The sequence below is a fragment of the Etheostoma spectabile genome, chromosome 15 (genome assembly GCF_008692095.1).
Source record: "Etheostoma spectabile isolate EspeVRDwgs_2016 chromosome 15, UIUC_Espe_1.0, whole genome shotgun sequence".
In the NCBI taxonomy this organism is placed as follows: Eukaryota; Metazoa; Chordata; class Actinopteri; order Perciformes; family Percidae; genus Etheostoma; species Etheostoma spectabile.
Window position 1 is genome coordinate 16,833,393 of NC_045747.1, and position 20,647 is coordinate 16,854,039.

The following is a 20,647-nucleotide window of genomic DNA, read 5'->3' on the forward strand; positions in this document are numbered from 1 at the left end:
ATACTATTGTTAATGTGATTGATCTTTGTTATAATCACTTAAATTTGATTGTTTAAGACATCTAGTCCATTTAACTACCATATTATGCCATTCCTATAGCTCCATCAATTGATTGACATACCATTCTTTAATTGTGTCCCTCATAATCAAACAGTTTACTCTATCATTGTTTTCAAATTAGAACTTCAATAAAGATTATTTACTTATCGAATAATCTGACTTTTGTTTTTGATTAATCTATTAATCACGTGATGTAAAATGTCGCAAATTAGTGAAAAATGGCATTTATTTCCCAAAAACACCAAGGGTAACGTCTTCAAATTGCTTGTGTCAAAAAAGAAATAGCAGTGGGGGAAAGTATCTAATTACATTTACTCAACTACTGTACTTAAGTACAGTTTTGAGGTACTTGTACTTGAATAAGTAAATAGTTGAGTAATTACATTTAAAGCTTCTTTATTCTTCTTCACTACATTAGTTTCTGGTTCACCCATCGGTATTATTCAATAATAAATGATTCTGAAATGGGCTGTTCTGCGAAATGAGCACTTTTACTTAAAGTACTACTTTAGTACTTTGAGGCTTTTGCTCTTAACGTAGTACTTTTGCCACTGTTAAAGACATTTAGATGAAACATTTACAATTTTGTAAGTGTTGAGTCCACCACAGCAGAAGAATATGTTATAATCTTTACATCATTGTTGTAAGCTCCAGTCAGTTAAGATTTTCTATTTTGGTTCATCTTCATTCTCATTCTGCTCTGACGTATTCTTCTGGTTGATTTCAAAGCTTGGCCTCCTGGTTAACTGCTGAGCCTTTTACCGCCTTCCTCTCTACTTGGGCTTTCATCCTACACTGCCAGTGTTAGCAATCCCCCCCCCCCCTCCTCTCCTGCAGCACATGACCCACTTCTGCTTTTCTTTCTGGCTCTCAGTAGCAGCCGAGCAGTTAATTCTGACGTCAAGTATAACAGTTTTCTCATAATGGGGATGGAAAGGGAGGGAGAGATTATTCCTTATAGTAGCGAGGGAGAGGGTGTCTTGGAGATGGTACAGTTAAAGGGACAGAAAAAAACAGGAGATGAAAATGTTAAAACCTAGTGTTTTCAGCTGTCAAAACAGTACACAGGTTTATTTGCTGAGATTTATGCGACTATTAATTTGAATTATTAACATTGAATGTACTTTGCTGGCAGCACTCACTAAATCACAAGACACCAATACAAGACTCCTTCAGTTTCATCTTTAGTGGTGGTGGAAGAACCACTTAGCACCAAGTAGAGGTTCTACAGTAAAGGTCCCCTGTGAACAGTTGTGATCAATTATCATATTTTACATTCATAAATTATCAAAAGTGACGCTTCATTGTTTAGGCAGCATTTCACTGTTGTAGCTGGCCAATGTGGAGCTTAATTACTTACATACAGTTTAGTCCTTACAAGATAAATCTGAGATGATTAATAAGAAGGAAGTACAAGCTCCAGACATACTGTTTTTATATGGTGTTTTATAATTATATGTTTCCTTCGAAGTAAAAGCTTGGGAACAGCTGTCAGATAAATGTAGTCGGGTAAAAAGTAGAATATTTTTCTCTGAAATGTAGTGGTGTAGAAATATGCAGTAGCATGAAATGTAAATAATCAAGTAAAATGCAAGTACCTTTGGAAATATACATAAGTACACTTCTTGAGTACATTTTTAGTCACTGTCCACCACTGCTTTTAACCTTGTATACCCCATGCAGCATTGCTATATACAAAATACAGTAAATTTCCATTTTGTGCAGCATTATTTATTTTGCAACCATTTTAACTCTTTAATTATTGTACCACATTTTTGATATTTATTAAGACGTCACCTCACTCGCTCCTCGTCTTGTGTACATCACAAATCTATTTAACCCCAACTGCAAGCATTTATGTAACCACGTGACTCCATGATCCCCATGTTCAGGACTCTGGGGATTATAATCTGTCATATGAGCGTTTAGGGGAGGCAGTAGCCTTGTAAAATAGATGACTGTTGAGTTGCTGCTGCTTTTTGTTCTGTAGTGTTTGAACCACCACCATCAGCAGTAGAGCAATTGCGCTTGCGGTGAAGGATCACAAAAAGTCTGTAACCCTGAGAAACAAGCCTATAGGTTGGGGGGGGGGGGGGGGGGGGGGGGGGGCAGAGAGAAAGAGAGAGAGAGAGAGAGAGTTTTATAAAGGTGTACTGGTATACTGGCATTGCACATTATTTCCCAGGTGACAGAGGCTTCAAATGGCTACTGGCCGAGGTGCATTAGTGTAAATTATGACTGTAACAAACCCCTGTCTGTCTGACAGAGGGGCCTGGATAAATATGTCAGCTACACAAGCAGGGATATTGCTCTTATCATTATTATGGCCATCTTTCTTTATTAAGTCTGACTGTCTGCTGTTAAGGCAACTCCCCCGTTTTGTTGTACACGCCGCAGTTTCTGGTGTGGGTTTTTGATGAAGCGCAGCAATCCTTTTCAGTTTACTGCAACTGCTTGCTTACTCTCATCCAATTACTACTCCTGGTCCTCTTCGAGCCTGAAGAACGTAAGCGGTTAAACACACCCACCGATACATACTCCGTCAGGCAAAGGAGCAGTGCTGGCAAGCTGACTAATCAATGCAAACCTAATTTATAGAAACCAATACATCAGATGGTTCAATACCTTTAATACAGTGGAAGAAAATTACCTCTGCGTGAGTCACCGGCTGAGTGAAGAGGTGGACAGCCCCCGCTGTACCAGGTCCATTCACATCAGTTTCTAAACGCTCAGCTTGGAGCTAATAGATATAATGTTAATTAGAGAAAATAGAGTGAAGGATGGTGATATTTATAGTTATTAATTCCACTTTCAAGAGCTGAGATGTCAGGGTTTGCCTGTCACTGTGACCTTTGAGTTGAAGCACAGACTGCCTCGCCATGCCGCAGATATGATGCATGGCATTTGCTTCATTGTTAATCATGGGAAACATGCAGTATGGTATTTATGAAGACATCTAATGTTAAAATGAATACAGGTGCAGGATGGCAGATTCAGAGAGAGAATATTATTTTATGACTTTTTTCATAATCAATAAACCATTCCAGTGATTTTTCAAGCAAACATGTAAAAAACATTCAGCTTCTCGATTGTGATATTGCTGCTGTTTTGTTAAATTGGATATGTTTATGAATAAAGTTACGCACTTTATGACAATGCTTTGGGCTCCCGGACACTGATAGACAGGTTTTTAATGTTTAATTCACCAAACAATTGATCAGATCGATGCTGGCCAGCAGACTTACATGATCAATTTACAACCCCACAAGGTTAAAATCACCCACATTCTCCAATTTCATTATTATTTTTATTATTGTTATTAGCTTGCTCCCTACCTTGTCCTCTACCTTATCCTCTTTGTCATGAATCATCATTAAACTGTACTGTACTTGTCTTCATGTCTCTATGTTTTAACACGGTCCAATTCTCCTCTGTCTTTTTGGAATGTTCTATTGCACCAATAATAAAAAAAGGGAAAATAATTCTCAGATTAATTATTAACAATAATCTTTAGCTCCAGTCCTAATAACATCAGCCCACTAAATCATAGCATGTGCAAGTTTATTTGACTAAAAGGCAGCGTTTCAACCCAACAGGGTCTTTATCAGGAAAATGGACAACATGACAAAATGGTCAAAACAACAAATAAAACAGTGCCATAGAATGATACATACTAGATTTACTTGAAATATTGTTTCTGGAGAAGAGAGAAGAAATCATAAACAGAAAAAAGTAACTATTATGTCACAGTTATATGATGAACTGCAAGATTAAATAGATCAGCACAATTCTGGATAACATGTAAGCAGCATGAAAACCACATAAATAATTTAGGATGTACTTTAACTGAGGCAATATTTATAAGAAATGCTTGTCGGGATGCACACTGAGACGGAAAATGAATCCAAAAAGGTTTGTCACGGAGAAGACATTTTTCATAGTATAGTAATCATTTTCCATAATTTTCTCATGCCGGAAAGAGCATGCCCTTTTAGATTTATCACTGGATTCTGAACTGGTTACATTTCATCAACATCCAACATGCAGCATAGCACTCGTCAGCATCAACTGTAACCAGACAGTTTATTGCCTGGGGAATTCAGCTAGCAGATGGTTTTTGGGGAGGTCTGGGGCTCTGGGATTTCACTTTAATATCCACGATAGCTTCTGACTAACCGAGTGTCGAGCAAGCAAGCAAGCACAGACTTTATAGTTATCACCCTCGGCAACAAAAGAGAGAGATCTCGCTAGTGAAAAACATGTTTCTCTGTGATCATTGTTAGTATATACACAAGCAGGGTGACCCCACCTCCTCTCCCTATCCCGCACTATTAAAGTGGGGTTAGCTCATTAAAGCCATGAGGCGAGTTTGTCATGCTTTACTCATCCCTACATGGTATAATGGAGTGGATTTTTTACTTCCTATTCAGTTCAGCTCGTCAGTACAAGGCTCCCTCTCCACCCACAGTCTTCTCCACCCTCACCCCCCCCCCCCTTCATGTATGGTAATAGGCATTGCAGCAGTGGCTTCCCTCATCCTCTTGTACACATCTCTTTCATTCCTAATTCATATTTCTGTGTGTGAGAAAGAGAATACACGTTGGCTACACTGCTGCAGATTGTGCCATTCTGTATCTTTGATTTGGATATAATTGTTGGATTATGGAAGGAATCCGTTAAAAAATGGAAATATGCTCTAAGTGATGTGTGTGGTTTCGTTGTTGATATTGCGTGGTAATTATTGGATCATCTTTTATGTGTGTGTGTGTGTGTCTGTGTGTGTGTGTGTGTTGGTGCGTGTATCTCTGCACCATCGGGTGGATCCCTCTGTGTTCTATAGTGCTTTCAGTTCTGTGAGACTGAGAAGAAGTTTTTTTTTTTTTTCTTCTTTTTACAGCTTAGAGTCTAACTCCAAAACATCAAAGACAGAGAGAGAAAGCGAGAGATGAAGGGAGGGGTGTGCTCTGTATCCGGGTAATGATGGAGGAGAGAGAGATGGAGGGAGGAGGGGGGACATGAGAGAGAGAGAGAGAGAGACAGGTATGGGAGGGGGGGGGATGAGGGAGAGAAACCAACTAACTGGTACAAGGAGAGAGAGAGAGAGAGGGAGACTCTGAACATGCTGAAGGAAGGGAGGAGGGGAGGATAGCGAGCAAGGGATGGGGAGACTGCTGGACCGAGTGGATAGAAGCGTTACTACAGAGCTGCTGCTGCTGGAGGACGGGAGCCGAGGATAATGCTCCATCCCTCAGCGTACAGCGGCACGCTGGACATCTTGTAATTTTCGTGGCGGCGGCGGCTGTGGAGGAGGAGGGTCTTCATTGTTGCAGCAGTGATTGTCTTTCCTTTCTATCCCCCCCCCCTTCTTTAACCACAGTCTTCTTCATCATCTTCCTGCTCACTCCTTATTCCTCTGCAACTGGCAACCACTGGGCGCCCCCTCCTCTTTTTCTTACTTCTGTCCCTTTTTTTTCCAGAGGGGAATTCTGTATTTCATCAGGGATTGTAGAAGACAGTAAGAATGTTTCTTTTCTTTTTTTGCCTTTCAGTTTTCTCCTCTCTCAATCACAGAGACAAATGCATGGAGACGAGGGGTGGGGGGGACGGGGGAGACGGGGGGACGGGGGACGGGGGGACGGGGGGGGGTGCATGGCAAAGCAAAGGAGAAAATGATTTCATTTTAGTGGAAGGATAGTGTTGGAGTCAACAGGATGTATGTGTGTGTGTGCAGCAGGGGGTAGGAGGGGGTTTGCATGTTCAAGTTTACTGCATTGATGTAACACAGTAACTTCTCTCGTCCATGTACTGTCCTAGTATTAAATGATGACTTACAGCACAAAATAAACATCTGAAATGCAAATAAAAGGAAATGAGAAAACCAAATGGATTGGATGAGGTATGCACAGAACTCAAGGAAGGCAAACCAAAGAGTATTTGGCAGTGGATTCCTCCTTGATGCCAGCAGATGAATAGCTTTCAAAGCTTTACAGAGAGGCAGAAGAAGAGGGTACAAGAGAGCAAGTGGGAGAATAAAAACAGGAGGAGGGAGCAGTGGAGGGGCACAGATTTGTAGATGAGGCGAAGACAAGACAGGAATTCTGTCAATGCATGTGGCACTATCTATAAAAACAGAGATATAGGTAGGTAGGTACAAGAGATGCCACTTGTCAGCTCTTGGATTTATCACTGTGTCAAGTGCTAATCCCTCCCACATACATTTCTATGCATGCCAAAAGTTGCTGAAGAGCTGGTGTACAGCTCAGTGCTCACATGGAAAGGCCAACCAGTGCATGAAATCACCCAGTAAATTCCACTTTGGCTACCCTGACAGTGACTGTAGCGTGTGAGGCAGGGTATGCATGGATGAGCATGGACACAGATGCACCTCGGCTTTAAAACCTTGGTGGAATAATGCTAAAGCAGAAGTGTTTTGCCATGCATTAAACAGCAGATGAATTTGATAGTTGATGTCTTCTCACTCGAGCAGCTGCTTCTACAAGAAAAGGGTCACCCTGCCAGCAGGGAACATGTGTTTCGTTTGCCCCGTTTGTTATCTCTCCACCTGAGTGGGGTCTATCTATAGATACCTTTGTCTCTGCTGAACACAGCCCACATGAAGGTGATGGCGGGTCACTTTACAGGGCACACATAATTACACACAAACTACTTCTGGGTTGCAGAGTGTTGCACAGAGCGGTGAGGAGGATTTCAGCATAATGTTGCATTGTTGCAGAATTGAAAGTTACACTGTGAATCAATTGTTCGGAGGCGTTCGATTGGAAGAGACGTGGCTGTGTGTTTAGTTTTGCTTTCACAGAGGCTCGGACAATGGCGTACGGCGGGCGGATCTCCCACACACACACATAATGACTTACACAAACGCACATGCAATTAATGCTCTGTACAGTACGTGATCTGACGGCAATTTCTAATAGCAAAAACTTCTAACACCATCATCAGTTCATTAATGGTGGATTTGGAGAAGCATGGTCTGTTTTGATGTATACTGTAACAAGTGCTTTTGACAATGTGTAAGAATTATTCTGTCAAGCATTGACAGATACATGACTGAGCTTTGAGTGGTGTTCTAACATCAAACACACTGATCGCATACTGTTGGAGCAGTTGCTACATGCTAATTTATTGCCACCAACTCTCAATAGATCAGTTTCAGTGACAATTCACTTGCTCATACATAAAAAAAAAATCTGTTGGATTAAAGCAGTGCCTCAGTTTCACATTTGTTTGACCATTCTGCAGTTTCTAAGGTGAGGTGGGTGATCGAGGCTGGAATGCAGGTTCACCTAATCACTATAACAGGTGTTTTCACAATTTACTGGTCTGTCTTTTGTATTCATTCATTTTTAACTTAATCTTTTGCTAATATATGCTACTGACATGAAATGGGACTACTGACTAATGCCAACATTGTTTGCCTCTTATCTAAATGTCTAAATGTTGCACTTACTTTTAAAGAGTTAAAACAGTTATTGTTGTGTTTCTTCATTTATGGGCCTAGTTGTCGTCACCTTGTTCTTAGCTACAGACTGACCACTGTTAGAGGGTCCCTTTCCTGCACAATTTGTGGAGTCCAGCAACAATCTACAGCAACAACATTAGAGCTTATGAGGCTGCTTGCCTCATCAATAGGCAACCTGTCCATGAATGACTTAGTATGATAAAAGTATGACACTGAGATGTTCAGTGTAGCTAGTCCCCAGGCTTGTCAGATTGATACTATATGTTAGCTGCCTTTTAATGTTTGAGAAACAGAGGAGTTCAGAGGTTTGGCCCAGTTGATCTGGTTCAACAGGCCTGGTTTGTTTTACTTCAGATGTTGTTTGGCACAAAGAGAGTCAAGGTCCAGCAAACAGCCATGATTTTCCACCCGAGCAGATGAATTAACATTCAGCCCACGTCAGCAGGGAAATACCATATTTTGGCATATCCTATTTGTTATGAACTGCCACGCTTTAGGACACTGCACACATTTCCACCAGTTGTCATTCACTTCATCAAAGCTGGGGAAAACGTTTCAGTACTGAGGCAGAGCCTACCTGTACGGCGGTGAAAAAACAGGCCTTGACTAAGATACATGTTGATTAACCGGAAATAATTCAAGTCATGTCATCAGAATTCTCTTTCACAAAGGAGGGATGGAAAGGAGGGAAATGTTGTGTCTTTTGGACTGATTATCCCTGTCGAGTTATGCACCTGCATAGTTTCCAGACTATCTCTAGGTATGTTTGCCCACATGAAAAGGACTTTTTTTCAGCAACATTGATCAGAGTTGGGATTTAGTTCATAACTCCAGATTTAGCCATCTCGTTTACTCTCACACCTTTCTCTCTTTTTTCTCTCACTCATTCCTTGTCCCTTTCTAGCCGGCGGTGGACGACTGATCTGGGACAGACAGGCCTCCCCTGCGCTCTGTCCTACTTCAGCATTGCCCTCTCTTTTGTTTCTCCTTGTTCCCTCTCCTCTGTCGTTTATCTCTCTCCACCTATCTCTAAGTGAGTCTCTCTGTCTCTACTTATTAATCATTACACCGTCTGCGACTTTCATCATTCCAAAGTGATGGTTCTGTCTGGTGTAACGTAATAGGCTGTCGGGGTGTTTGGGAGACAGGGGCGCCATCATTACAGTACCTTTTTTCTCTACCTGGCATAATGCAGAAAATTGATGCCTGGATGCCATGGAACACATCTCCTTTGATTTAAAGGGACGTGACATTTAGGAGTCAGCTTCAGAGTGTTAAAATTGCTGTCTACAAAATTAACCGTTGTAATCGGAGTTTTACATATACTTAATAAATTCATTTTTAAATTAAGTTGTTTTGTTTGGATTGTCTTGGAGTGTTGGTATTGCATTACGAGAATCAAGTTGAAATGTCGAGAAGAAAGTGGAAATACTTCTTCGAGAATTAAATGTCGAGAAAAAACTTGATATTTAAAAGAATCCAGTCAGACTTTTGAAAATAAACCAAACTACTAGCTTTAGTCTTCAACAAAATGCCTTGTGAAGACCTGTATGAACTCGTGAATTTATACTTCGGTTTTAATAAAAAGGAAATTCTTGCTCTTTTAGCGCATAAACACAGTATTGTGAAAAGTATTATGACTTTGAAGAGATTGTGCCAAAAATTGCGTTTGTTCAGAAGGAGAAACCACACAAACTTGGAAGAGGTAGCCGCATTCCTGCAATCTGGAATAGCATGTAATGGACAGACGCAAAGGTATGGATGGTAACACCTACGCGCAATACAGAGAGGATATGTTGCATCACAAGACAATGAGACAATTGATCAAATTGTTTGATCCTAAAGGAGTGGAGCTCAGGCACGGATGTAACCCATGTGATGATGCCTACATGGCAGCTGGCATGGCGGACAGTCACTCTAATGTGATCAAGTGACAAAGGAGTCAAATTTATTCATGTCATTTCAACTTTAATCTCAACATTTCAACATTATTCTCAAAATAGTAGTTTAACTTTTATTCTCGTCATGTTGATTTTATTCTTCGCCATTTCGACTTTATTCTTAACGTTTTGACTTTATTCTCGTAAGAAATTAAAAAAAATCTTCCTCCTTGATTTTTTTCCCCCCTTGATGTGGCTGTAATGCTCCGTCGGGGCGGATATACTCTTTCATTTTAGCCTTTTTTTAACAGTTTAGTTAATTACTCTGCCAGACAGAGCATGGCCTTGGCGGAGGTCTGTGCTCTCTGAGTGCCCTTCTAGTTCACAAGGTTATTACTGAGTGTAGTTTACTGAAATATTAACTGTTACTGTCATCTTTGATAGTAAAGTTTATTGATCTACTTTATGCTCGTCCTTTAAGCTAAATGTCACCACGCTAACATGCTCATAGTGACAACGCTAACATGCTGATGCTAAGCAGGTATGACATTGGTGTTCTTCCTGTATTTTCAACTTATACGTTCCCGATTTTCATCCACAGAATAACATTAGACAAACTGCTTCCTGTGTGCGAATGGTCATGTGATATGCGTTGTCAGACGTGTTATCACGGGCAGGGATTAGTTCTGCTATGGAGCTGAAACGCTTGTGTGGATGGAGATCATTTTTTGTTTGCATCCGCCCAGCCAGGCTTTGGTTCCCAGAGGAATACTCCCTCCCATTACCAGCATGCATGCACACACACACACACACACACGCACACACACACACACACTCTATAATTTATCTCTAATGTTATTGCTCTCTCACTTTCTCCTCCATTGTTTCTTCACAAACAAATCATCAAATCACCTCTGTCCTGTTGCAAAGACTCTATTCATGGTAATTAGAGGCGAGGATGATGGGGAATTGGGGGGGGGGAGATTTAGAGGATTTTGGACAGACTCCTCCATACATCATGAATACACTCTCAGTTTATTAGTGCTAATTGCGCCATTGGGGTAGAGTGGAGTTTTTAAGGTCTCCCTACAGCCACCGCTGCATCATCAAAGTGGGGTTGCTATTTTTAGCAGCAGCAGATGCATAGTGGCAGCAGAGCAGTGCTGGCCCGGGATGAGGATCAGTGTGTTTGTGTATGTGTGTGTTTTGTGTATGTGTGTGCACAATTGAAGGCAGCAGCACAAGCATCAATCACTGGATCTAATGCTGCGTTCAGGTCCTGTGGAAAGACAGTAGATATGAGCTGCATACTTTGCACTGTCAACATCAGCTTTTAGGTAGTAAATACGACTTTGATATTTAAGGACTGGCAATTCATACTGAGAGCATTAGTCTTTGATCTTTATTTTTTATTTCACTTTTATGATTAATGAACGCTATGGCAGGTGGATTTGTGATGCTATAAAAAGTTAATTTCAATGTTTCACCAGCAACAAAAACTACATTTTAATACTTTTTTTTTTTTAATACCAAATGAGTTCAAACATATACACACTTCCATGTTTTTTGCTGGAAATCCAGGAGTGTTCTCATCGTTATTCCCAGCAGCGTTGATATCCTATCGTGGGCAGCGACGCACTGGGATCATAAAACGACCCTATTTTTGTCAATAACTTAGCTTGGAAATGAATAACTCTTCCCTCCGAGTGTATCTTTTCACTTTTACGCAGTACAGTCTTAAATATTTGTGGCTGCACGTGTGAAATACTTCATCAAAATTAATCAAATTATCAGTAGTGGCCCTCGGGGGGGGCTATCTGGCATTTGCATCCGTCACTGTATCCAACCAAAGCCAGTGTTTCACCTTCTTTAATCTGTGAGGGGAACATTTCAACCAAACAGGGAGACGCTGTAGAAGGCATTGTGTCATTTATTGAAGTCAAATCAATTTTTGGTTTGACAATTCATACTTCACTTTCAAATAGATATTTTTGAAGATTCTTGTAAATCAATCTTTCCTGCTTAACATCATTCAATAAGTGATATAATTTTAGATCTTTTAGTTCCTTGACGTTTCAAGTTATAATTCAGTGGTTTAACTCATCCATATGTTAAAAAGAATGTCAAAAAGCTTGCCAGTTCATTCCAGGATCTTTGTGGAGTTCTTGATATTTCTGCTGACGTTACCGTCACTGCGTGTGACTCGGCGCTTTGTGCAATCCCAAATTGGTGTCAGGTTTGCTACTTCACGATTGAAAGGTGGCAGGTACATCTCTGTGTTTTCGTAACTGAGCAAGCCCTGTCAGAAAAAAACTTCAGCTGGTGGAAAATGCATTCTGGTTTTAGGTTTAGCTGTTGACTCTACATTTCTAATGTAATGATTTGCTTTGGCATTGCAAAGAGTGTTTATCTGTTCCTCTCCCCTGCAACCTCATTACATACAAGTATTATATCTCAATTTGTTTCTAAAAAGAAGATAGAGCAACAGCAAGAAAATAGGTCAATCTACCTCCACTGAGCTACAGCCCTCTGCTTCCATATTGAACTAAAGTCTTTTTTAAACAGTAACTGATCTGTCATCAAGATGAAATGTGTTATTTTTGGTTTTCATGCTGATTCTCCCTCTCTTCGTGCCTCCTCCTCCAACAACGAACTTGTCACGGACAGACGTGTGTGTTGCTGTGGTTATCTGCCTGCTTATGTGTGGCACCTTGCTCCAGGAGTAGGCAGCAGTGGGTGTGTTAAAGTTTACGGGAGATGATGAATCGGCGATGTTCGGGCCAGGGAAGGGTTGGGAGTCTTGCTGCATTAATAATGGAAGCACAGCTGGCAGTATTTATAGTAACAGTGGAATAGGCTGTGGCTGCGTGAATGCTGATGATGTATCGGGAGGTAGTGGCTCAGTAAGTAGAGAGGTAGGTTTAGAACTGGAGGGTTGCTGGTTCAAGTCCCTGTACAGACTGAAATGGTGATGGACTGTTAGCTGGAAAGATGCCAGATCACCTCCCGGGCACTGCCAAGGTGCTCTTGTGCAAGTCACTAAACCCCCAACTGCTCTTGGTACCTTTCCACGGGCAGCCCCCTCCCTCTGACATCTCTCCATTTGGTGCATGTATAGGTACTTAGCATGTGTGTGTAATTCAAGCCTGTGTAAGAGAGTAAAATTGTATTTTCCCCTTGCGTATATATTAAACATTATTATTATTATATGAGATACAGCATCCTGGCTCGCCTGGACATCTGACAGCGTGAGTTCCCTCACATGGCAGTGCTGGATGTAAAATTAGTCGACAGAGGGGGGGGGGGGAATCTGATGGTGCACAGACACACACCCATACACATTCACGATAGCACGCTCAGACTTACACCATGCATACATTTGCACACTATACACACAACACATCCTACATCCTACTCTGATCTCTGCAAAGATCAGAGGAGGAGAACAGAAAGAAGTGATGCTGGTTGTTAAGATTGCCTGCCCTAACTATAGGAGGAGAATGAGCAGAAGAGATAGAGAAAGAGAGAGAAAGAGAGGGAGAGAGAGAAAGAGAGAGAAGAACAAGTTGACAAAAGATGGAAATGGAGGGAGGAATGCATGGATAGGAGCGAAAGGAGACATTGATTGGCCTACATAGCTTAGATTAAAACAGTGAACATGTGATGGCTTTCCCCTCTGTGGTTGGAGTTTGTGAAGTCTGATTGAATCTGTGGCTCACAGTCGTTCGGCTCATCTGCTTCTTTTGTTACTTATCTGTCACTTTTAAGGCAGATAATAAGAAACACAGATGACAGTCGCACATCAAAAGTGTCCGAGTCCCAGTGGATTATTGAAATTAAGGACAAGGTGGTGAACCTGTTTATGCACAAGAGAGCAGGAATGAGAGGAAATAAAGATTGTACTGTCCCATAACACGGGCCTTTTCAGTGAACTAAGTTCTTTTTCCTAAGTAAAAGTAGGCTGCAAATATCAACCAAATGTACTTAAAGTATCAAGTTTTTTTGTTGCAGAAAATGGCCTCTTTGATGGTGTTTACAGTATATATGTGTGTAAGTATCCTCTTACTTTTGTAGTTGATTGAGGTGGATACAATTTTACCTACTCCATATACATTGATATACTGTTGGGCACAAAACATTTCAGTATATAATTCTGTCCTTAAAATCTGTCACTGGAGTAAGAATACTGAATTTAACGAATTTACAAAAAATCGCATACCATTCCAAAATCGTGACCATTAACTACAGCTGCCACATAAATGTAGTATAAAGTATAAAGTAGCATAAAATAGAAATACTCAATTAAAACATAATTAATTTAAAGTTTTAATTAAATTCAGTATTTGAGTAAATGTACTTCGTTACTTTTCCCCATGTCATGTGAAAAGAGTAGAAATGTGGTAAATTGTGCCAAATCTGAGTTGATATAGATTATTTTATTGTTAAATCACTGTTGATGAACCGGCATTTGTTAATGAAGAATCCCATCCTAAGAAATAGCTTAGTATAGAAGTGTTTAAGTGATGTGTCTATTTGGGGTGCTGTATCTGTCTGAAGAAATAGATTTTCCATTCAAAAGCCTTGAAATGTGAAACCACAGACCCTCCTGGAAGAAGTGCTGATTCAGCCGCTGCTAAACAACAGGGAGCTAAAAAAAAACTCTCTTCCCTTGGCCAAACAATACTTTCTCAAACCACGACAGCTTTGTCTAGTGTTTGGTCCTCTGCTCTTTTTACCTTATTACAGTGTATGAGTGGGTATACATCACAGCTGTCATCATGTCTCCTGGTTCAAGGTGCTTACATAATACCAATCTATCACCATCTATCGTCAGAGTTGCATGCTCATCACGATCCCAGCTTTGGTCAACTCCCAGTTGATCGAGATCAAAAACTTGCATTGCTTCGCTGACTCTGCTGACAGTGGGTGCTTTCTGACAGGACTTCAAACAAATAGAAATCCAGCAGGCTTTGTGAATGTGAACCAGTTAGACACGTGTAGTTGGATGGGTGATTTGCTTCCTGTTGGCCTGTAGAAAACAAAAAGGGGATGACCACAGGGTCAGGCTCCTATTTGGTGCCTGCAGCCGTGAAACAGCATCCACCTTTAATATTTCACAGCCCCTCGTATGTTCAGGCAGTCTCATCCCCTACAGCTACTCCCATTGTGGCTTATTTATTCATCAGCTCCCCATGCACTGCCAACTAATAGCCCCAACTTGGCCCTCAGCGCGGCCCTAGATAGCAGCAAGTGGGTCTGGCCACTCTGAGCCGAGCCACTTGCTCTTCACACAGGCAAGATAACAATAATAATAACTATAATAATAATAATAAATGGAATTTATGTAGCGCTTTTCACGGATTCAAAGTTGCTTTGCAGGGGAGGCAGAAAACCTAAACAATGCAAAACAGAACAAAACAAGACTAAACTAAACAGAACAAGACAAAATATAACAAAAACAACAACAAAAAAACAAAAACAAAAACAGAACAAGATTCAGGCACATATAAAAAGGTAGGGGGGGGGCGCAGTGCTGCAGATATAGGCAGAGGTGAAAAGATGGGTCTTGAGGCAGGACTGGAAGATTGTGAAGGACTCAGAGGTGCGGATTTCTAGGGTGAGGGAGCTCCAGAGCCTGGGAGCTGCCCTGGAGAAGGCTCTGACCTCAAAACCGCGGAGGTTGGACGTGTGTGTGCAGAGGAGACTGGCTGAGGTGGATCTGAGAGACCGTGAGTGTTCGTAGGGGGAGAGGAGGTCAGTGAGGTATGAAGGTCCAGATGGTGGAGGGCTTTGTAGGTGAGGACCAGGTTTTGTAGTTGATCCGGTGGGAGATGGAAAGCCAGTGGAGTTGTTTTAGGACTGGAGTGATGTTGTGCCAGGATTTGGAGCGAGTGATGAGTCGGGCGGTTGATGTTGGTAGAGCTGATGCCAAGGAGAAGTGAGTTGCAGTGGTCCAGTTGGGAGGAGCAGCAGGGGGGTGTGAGAGATGGTCTGATTTTGGCGATGTTGCGGAGGTGAAAGAAGGAGGTTTTAATGAGTGGGGTTATTGATTTTGCTGAGCGTGGATTTGGAGCCTATGAGGAGGAATTCTGTTTTATCGCTGTTCTTCTATCGCTGTGAGCTTGAGAAAGTTGTGTTGCATCCATGTTTTAATAGCTGACAGACAGAGTTGATGTGGTAGAGGGGAGGATTGTGGGGGGATTTGGTGCTGAGGTAGATCTGGGTGTCAACGGCGTAACAATGGAGGTCCAGATTTTAGTGGCGGAGTATCTGACCAAGGGGGAAGATGTAGATGATGAAGAGGAGGGGGCCAAGTACGGAGACTTGGGGAATGCCTTGAGTGACTGGAGAGAGATGAAGTGGGATCTGATGGAGAGGTATGAGCGGGGCCAGCTGAGTGCAGTACCTTTGATGTGGAGGTCTTTGAGTCTGGTGAGCAGGATGTTATGGCTCACAGTATCAAAGGCTGCACTCACGGTTTGAGGAGGATAAGTATGTTGAGGGAACAGGTGTCAGCAGAGGTGAGGTGGTTGTTGAGGACTTTGCTGAGAGCGGTTTCAGTGCTGTGGAGGGGGCAAAAACCAGATTGGAGGGGTTTGAATTTGTTGTTGGCATGAAGATGGGTTTGGAGTTGTGAGGCAACTATACGTTCTAGGGTTTTGGACAGAAAGGGGAGGTTGGATATTGGGCAGTAGTTGTTGAGGGAGGAGGGATCCAGACCAGGTTTTTTGAGGATGGGGGTGACAGAAGCAGAAGGCAGAGGGGACAGTTCCAAGGGACAGTGAGGAGGTGAAGAGGTTAGTGAGGTAGGGGCATGGACAGGGAGGAGGTTGTTCACTGGGGTGAAGAGGGTTCTGGGGTTTTGGCAGGGGTTGGTGAGGATGGTGGAGAGGTAGGTAGATTTGGCAGAAATGAGGGTGTATTTGTAGACAGTGAGGTGGAGTTCACAGGCTTCATGGTGGACTGTGAGAGGTGATTTCTGTGTCAGTTCTTCAAGTTGGCAACCAGTTTGTTTCATTTTCAGAGTGCAGGTGTGTACCAAGATGAAGAAATGTTAGGAGGAACCGTTTTTGTTTTGAGGGGGGCCAGATTGTTAAGGGAGGGAGAAAAGATGGAGTTGAGGTGGTTTGTGAGATCATCTGGTGAGGTAAGGGTTGAGTCTAGGTGGAGAGTGATGGAGAGCAGGTCAGAGAGATGGTGTGGATTGATTGATTTAAGGTTGCGGAAGGTGATTTCTCTGAGGAGGTGGTGGCGTGGGGTTGGAGAAGGGATGGTGAACTGTATCAGCTTGTGATCAGAGAGGGGAAATAGGCGTGAATGGAAGTCAATTACCGGTTGGTTTGTGGAGCAGACCAGGTCGAGGATGTGTCCTTTTTCATGGGTGGGGAATGTGACATGTTGGGTGGGAATGGAGTTGTCCTGTAAAATGGTGAATTTTGATAGAGCTTGCAGGTGGATAAATCCATGTGGATGTCACAGAGTAGCTGCAGACGTGGAGAGAGAGATGAGACTATTGTGAGGAGTTCTGTGAAATCAGAGAGGAAGGAGGGATGATTGTCATGGAGGAAAGAGCTTTGAAGGCGATAGACGAGTCCGTGTGAATTATAATATTATACTCAGCATAAAAAGCAGCATATGTTAACAGAAAACAAGTACAGATTATATGCATCCCACTGAGATCTAGTGGCGATGACTAATAAAGTTGATTAATTAGCAGGCTATTTGAATGTGATCTCGGCTCTCTGGCTCCCCAGCTGATTGACTGTCTTTGTCTCTTCTGTGGAGAATAGAGAAGCTTTAACAAACACTGGCTTCTTTACATGCATGCAGAGAAATGCTGCGAGACGATTAGTTAGTTAAATTAATTATCATCCAAAAGGAGAATGAACGAATCAAAGTTTTTTGGCATAGATGTCTAGATGTTTTACAATTATACAACTTGCAAAACGGTCCTATACATACAGTACATGCATTTTGCACAAACTGACATAATCACTGATAATAGTGATTTGACCTATTGTCTATAAAGCAAGTGATCACTGGGAAATGCAGGGTAGATTCATCACTTTTGGAATAACTGAAGATTTCTACGTTCAGTGCATTTAGTGCCATTTTAGCTCTTAAAGGAGAATGATGAAGTTTTTTTTTTTAGCTTAATTGACCTTAACTGAACAGCTTCAGAGTCATTGGAATGGTTATGTGACTTTTTTTCCGAGTTGAATGGTGGTGGTCTCGCTCCCCCGTAGCGCCTGTGAGCGGCCAAACCACCCTTGCAACTTTTGACCTGCGAGTTGCTGGACTCATTGTCAGGAAGTATCGCGTGATATCAGGTCTCACGATGTTACAAATTGCTTCACTACATTGCACAGAGACGCCCATTCAGGAACCGGCTAACAAGGTAGCGATGGAGCTTTTCACACTATTGTCATCATGGCTGAGCCAAAGCTAGAAAAGCATTGTCAGAGGAACAGAGGAAGAGGAAACGGCAGACTGACCGAGCAAGGAGTCAGACACAAAAACAAAATATTCTTTACAGTATGCTACATTATTACTGCCAAAGCTCTCCAAAATAAGATTTGTAGCTTGTTGCTCTCTGTCTCTCTGTCATTTGACAGCTCCTTGTAAAGAACTCAACCTTTTGTTTGATCAATAGCAAAGCAAATGAGCTCTCCTCTGGCTCAAGGGACATCAGCAACCTTGTAGTAACATTTGTACACAAATTATTATGATGGGTGAGCTGTTAAGACCAAAAAAAGGGGGCGAGAATAGAAAGCTTTAAGTCAGGTAAGAAAGATAAATCTTTTGAAAATACCAGTGCTGATGCTCATTTTTTAGATTTGACTGTTGCTGCGTCCAGCTAACATTTATCAAAACCGAGCCCTGATACTCTGGAAAATACAGATTTTATATACTTGAGCAAAGCATGAAAGATATTCACAGATTCAAACTTCTGGGATCAACTACTGTATAGCAAAATTACATTAAATCACAAACGGCTCATCTTTCCTAACATAGTAAGGTTAACAACGAGCTAAAAACTCATTTTCATCAAAACGAGCCATCCTCCAACCTGGAGATATAAGACTGGTCTCTAGTAGCAGCCGGCGGTGCTTAGGGACCGTCTCTTTATGAATCCTTGCGTACAGTTTATAAAACCGAGGGAACGGATTTGTATTCTTTGCGCACGGTTTAGTTTTTTTTCTCAGCTGACACCAGGGGGGCTCTGTAGGAAAACATATAACATATGGTAATACACCCCATTAGTCACAGTGTTGCGAGGCACGGTTTGGTAGCCTGAGATAAACACCATTTTGAACCACAGGGAAATTAACTACGAGGTCAGTCTTACCCCTCAGGAAGAGCTCATTCAAGAGATCTTTGTTTCTTGGGTCTTTATGTAGCTTCATACACCCACTCAAATCTTCACTACAATCCACTGTTGTCTATTTATGGGAAGCCCGCCGGGAATTAGTTTTATTGCTATTCTGTAACATGTATTTTAATCCTCTTCCTGTACTACAGTACCATCTCTTTTGAAGCTCAGAAATCAGAGAGGCAGAATTGGATAGATGTCTTTGGGCTTATTGTCAGTGCGAAGAATTTTAGATTTCTTGGAAGCATTTGTGGCTGGTGGTTTTGCAGTTGGAGTGTTTGAAGACTAGAAAAGCGCTATATAAGAACAGGTTTTGGTTTTTGTTTGCATTGCATGCATTGCAATAAGGGTAAAGTAACTTTATAGTCCCGGAGTAGGGTGTTTGAAAGTAGGAGGCCATACGGTTATGATACATTATGGTCTTTATGAAGGCTAAAGTCGCTCTGTCCATTACTTTAGTCCAGCTCGAGATATCTCCAAAACTACTGGATTGATTGTGGCCCGGAGATGAATCCTAATAACTTTTGTTTCTTTTAGCAGCACCACCAACCATTTAAATTTGTCACTCTACTAGATGTGTTGCCGCAACATTTGACATTCATCATTGCCAATCTTTATTTGTCCCACAGTGGGGAAATTGCAGTTTGCAACAGCAAAGATAAGAGCAAAGATAGATAAGTGTACAGAGATAGATAAGTGTACAAGATATAGCAAACTGTGTTATACAATAAATTACACACAAATTAGTAAATTGCACTGAATCTGAATCCTAAAGTAACACACTTGGTGATACCTTAACATCATCTGTAGCGTCATCTTCAGGTCAGAATTTTGGTCCTATGATTTGTTTTATGATCAAATACCTTTAACCTTTTAAATGAATGACATTATAATCAGCTATACTTTCATTTTATTGCTAAATACCTCCATCAAGAAGGTTTTGTTTGTCTGTTTGTCAGCAGGGTTACAGAAAACGACCTGCCCGACTTTTCATGAAACTTGGGTGGATGTTTGTAGTATTGGTCAGGGAAGAACTCATTACATTTTTTTAATGGATCCAAATTCTTCACTTTGGTTCACACTGTGAGATGGCACTTGTGCTGGAGTCATATGGGGTTGTGATAATCCGAAAAATTAGTTTCGACTGGATGAATTCATCTGAACACCCCCTCAAGTTGGAAGGTTAAAACTGCGAGATGAGAGTGCATGCTGCGGTCTCCGAGTGCCCTTCCAGTTAACAAATGTTATCAGGCTATCTTATAAGATGGGTAACTTGTTAAACATTATACCTGCTTAGTCTCAGCATATTAGCATTATTATTGTTAGCATGCTGATGTTAGCATTTAGCTCAAATAACTGCATAGAGCTGCTAGCATAGCTGTTTGTGTTCCTGTTGCCATGCTGAGTGTACTGTGTATGTCGAGATGGGTGAGTGTAGGCTACACAGAAGGGGGATTCTGGGACACAAAATGTGCTGGTCAGTTGTTGTCAGTGCAGTTGTCCTGGGCCTAATTCTGCAAAATTTCCATGATGAGAACACCAGTGACGTTGTTATTCACCCCATCCTTTCCTCTCAAACTCAAACCAGGTTCCTTAACTGGTGCTCACCCTAGTTTATTGGCACAAGGGATGGTTACATCAGAACGTGCGTAGAACACGGGGCTTCATTCTCCTTTGCTCGAGATCCCCTGGGTCCCAGCATCTTAGATTGACATCTTCTGTGACGTACAGCTCCCGTGTGGACGCCTTAGTGCTGGAGGATCAAAGTTTACACGCGTGTTGTGGGTGAGAATCTTTGCGCGTGCACGCACACACACACACACACACACACACACACACACACACACACACACA

At 41.7% G+C, this 20,647-nt stretch overlaps 1 protein-coding gene across 1 annotated transcript in view; it reads left to right on the forward strand.

The window, feature by feature from the left end:
* Positions 1–5,259: 5,259 nt before the first annotated feature.
* The window catches only part of shank1 (SH3 and multiple ankyrin repeat domains 1), an 82,882-nt gene continuing 67,494 nt past the window's right edge, over positions 5,260–20,647 (forward strand). Inside the window, exon 1 of the mRNA XM_032537380.1 lies at positions 5,260–5,575. The gene's annotated coding sequence lies outside the window, so the exon portion shown is untranslated. The remainder of the gene's footprint in view (positions 5,576–20,647) is intronic.